A 3660-nucleotide genomic window follows, 5' to 3' on the forward strand; every position below is an offset into this window, starting at 1 on the left:
GGGCTTTCAAAAAAAAAAGAAAAAAAAAAGTAGATGCAGGAAGAGAGAAACGGAAGGAAGAAGAAGAGGAAAAAAAATTGAAAAAAAAAAAAACAAAAAAAACCATTCTCACTCGCGTGTTATCTGTCTACCACTAGCCAAATTCAATTTTTCTCATCAAATATTGGGCTGCCACGTGTCCCATTTTCACCCCACTATTTTCCTTCTTTCCATATGCTACGTTTCTCTCTCATATGTGTGCAATGTTCTCTCTCCCCAAGTGCCCACTAGCTGTCTCTCTAAAAAAAAAAGTCATTAGAACTTATTTAAAAGTCACTTTGGAGTCATTAGGTAGAATGACAATCTCTAATATGATTCTAATTCTAGAACCTTGAGGACAAGGTTCAAGTGGACCCCGCGGCAATGATAGAGAGTATAATTTAATATTTAAGTTTATTAGTAATTTATATAAGTTATAGTTTTATTTGTATTGTTATCTATTTGGGCCTTTATTAATATTTGGGCTTTTAATTTGTTACCCAATAGCAACATTATAAATTGTAGTCTCATTGAGACATTAGGGTATCAATGGAAACAAATGAAGTTTATTTTCTTAGTCTAGTTTTATTGTCTCTTTTATTTTACAGCTTTTATTAGTTTTGTTAGGGTTCCAAATCAACTTCCTAACAGTTAGAGTCCTGTTTGAGTTTTTATACGGTCACACATCTTAATTTTTATTTATAAAATAGTGATTATTTATCTCACCCGGTTTGGGATATTTAATAACTTTATGTTTTAGTAGAATCTATCTCACTCTTTAACCTAAAAATTAACCAATGACTAACTAACTATTTGGCTTGAGCCCGTACTTATCAATAAAGTGTTGCCTAAAGATAATTAAGCAAGCGATTATCAATATAATTGTTACCTAAAGATCACTTGAGACATTGCTTATCAATAAAAATCATGCCTAAAGTATATATAAAACAATGCTTATTAATATAAAGTGATGCCTAAAGATTACTAGAGTCAAATAAATTGTTGTGTAAATATATATAAGACAACACTTATTAACAAAAAACTATTTTGTTATGATAACTTATATTATCGGTGCTTTTAGAATAAAGTATTGTACATTTATATCCGAAAGTGTTGTCTAAAGAGGACTTACAAAAATGTTATTTTACTGAAAGTGCTGCCTAAAATATTGTTAGGTTAACAATTTCGTAATATGCAGCAATTTAAATTGTTCTCTAAGATTAAAAAAAATGGTGGTTAAAATCTTCTTTTGCATAATACACATAAATAGGATCTGCAAAATTTCAAAGCATGTATTCCAAATATGCCTCATATTTCGATTAACACATGCAAAATATAATGGCAATAAGAAATCAAAATTAAGGAAATATAATAAACTATAATAGAAGTTATCTTTAGTGTCATATTTAATTTCATTACAAATATTTTAGAGTACAAAGTCATAATTTTGAAGTACATGAAATTAAAATTAAAATTATTTGTTAATAACACAAAACTTAAATGAAAAAACATGAAACATTCCAGCTTTAAGTAAATTTATTTGATTCTTTTGTAGTTAAAAAAATATTTTCCCTTTCGTTGTGTTTGTGTACTCTCTTGGATTACTCATGTAGTTTCGCTTCGAAAAACCTACATTTGTTGTCAATACACTTACAAACTAAATCAGGCATGTGAGAAATATCTTGACAATCTTGAACAGTCTCACATTTACGATATGCTACAATAAAAAATAGAACAAAATAATTTTGTCAAAACGAGATAAAATATTTAATAAAAACAATAAATAAGGAAGAAAAATTCTTAAGATAAAAAAATTGTTTACCATCAACCTCCTTTAAAAGAAGGAGCATGAAAAGAAATAAAATCATAGCACAAAAATACTTTGGAGTTTTACCCATTATTTCCCTCTTTACATGTAACAAATAGAATAAGATTTGATCAATTTATAGTGTGACTCACACAATGTTTTAAAAAAAGTTAAATATTTTTGCAACTTGAGTAAATTAAAATATTTTGTTTGTCACTTTTGAGAATTTAATAAATATATCTCAAATATATTAATGTGTTATGTGTTGCCTTTTTAGCAAGATCAAAAACTTTTAAAAAAAGCCATGTGAAAAGAAATAAAATCATAGCACAAATAAGCTTTGGAGTTTTAGCCTTTATTTCCTCCTTTGCATGCAACCAACGGAATATAATTTGATCATTTTATAGTGTGAAAGGCTCATTCAATGCTAAAAAAAGTTAAATATTTTTACAACTTGAGTAGATTAACATATTTTGTTTGTTGCTTTTGAGAATTTAATCAATATCTCTTAATTATATTAATGTGTTATGTGTTGCCCCTTATTCGATATCAAAACCTTTAAAAGAATTAGCATGAAAATTGTTCTGTTTGGGAACTAGAAACGAGAAGATGAATGACTGAGATGGGGGATCATAGATTCCAGCGCGATGGAGTGGAGCGTCTACAAGATTAGCACTTCAAATCTCAAGTCAGTATCTAAGAAAGAAGAGTGGATTCAAACTGTATTTGAAACTTGTTTTTTGAATTTAACGCCTTATCTATATATAATAAAGAGAGAATAAGTAACTGACTATTAGTTAGGAGGAAATTATAGAGAACCGTTGAATGCATATGCAGCTAAGATCTTTGGTGATCATTTGAATGATAATATTCTTACATTAGAAAGGTTTGGGAAAGAGTGGGACCTTTCTCTTCCTACCAATCAGAGTCAATGTGGTTGGCTCAGAGTCGCCTAGGGTCGACCTGGTTGGCTCAAAATAAAAACAATTTGATCACTTTATAGTGTGAAAGGCTCATGCAATTCTAAAAAAAAAGTTAAATATTTTTACAACTTGAGTGTATTAAAATATTTTGTTTATCACTTTTTACAATTTAATGAATATCTTTTAAGTAAATTAATATGTTGTGTGTTGTCCCTTTAGCAACATCAAAAACCTTTAAAAGAAGTAGTATGAAAAGTAATAAACTCATAGCACAAAAAATATATGTCACTTTTGAGAATTTAATAAATATTTCTTAAGTAGATTTATACTAGTTTGGATTCTCTTCTTCCCTCATTCCTTCTCCTTCACTTAAATAAGTGTAAAATGAAAGAGATGATTAATAAAAAAATTATAAATTAAATAAGAGAGGTGAAATATGAGAGAGAGAGAGAGAGAGAGAGAGAGAGAGAGAGAGAGAGAGAGAGAGAGAGAGAGAGAGAGAGAGAGAGAGAGAGCGAAATTAATGAAGGAGGGAAGTAGAGAGAAAAATTGGAAGAAGAGGATCCAAGTCTATATTTATTCCTTTATGTTTTCCCTTTAGCGATAAAAAACCTTTAAGAGAAACAGCAGGAAAAAAAATAAACATAACATATTTTTTTTTTTGAAGTTTTAGCCATTATCCCTATTTATATATAACAACTAGAGTATTATCTGATGACTTTATAATGTGAAAGTAAAATACCCCAACTTGATAGTGTCTAGAATATCAACAAAAATATTGAACATGTCTTGTCTAATAGTGATTGATCTAATAGCATATGTACTACATAAGTACATAAGATAACACAAGATTCACCTTTCTTGCATCATGATACATCATAATTAGATGACATCCTCAAGAAAAAAGAAGGG

At 28.7% G+C, this 3660-nt stretch overlaps 1 long non-coding RNA gene across 1 annotated transcript; it reads right to left on the minus strand.

The window, feature by feature from the left end:
* Positions 1–1387: 1387 nt before the first annotated feature.
* LOC131611949 (uncharacterized) lies at positions 1388–2798 on the minus strand. Its single transcript, XR_009287247.1, has 3 exons — positions 2703–2798; positions 1841–1925; positions 1388–1735 (listed from the first exon to the last, which is right to left on the minus strand). It is a non-coding gene; the product is annotated as an uncharacterized LOC131611949 (long non-coding RNA).
* Positions 2799–3660: the final 862 nt, after the last annotated feature.

Source organism: Vicia villosa, linkage group LG6 (assembly GCF_029867415.1).
Source record: "Vicia villosa cultivar HV-30 ecotype Madison, WI linkage group LG6, Vvil1.0, whole genome shotgun sequence".
Taxonomy (NCBI): Eukaryota; Viridiplantae; Streptophyta; class Magnoliopsida; order Fabales; family Fabaceae; genus Vicia; species Vicia villosa.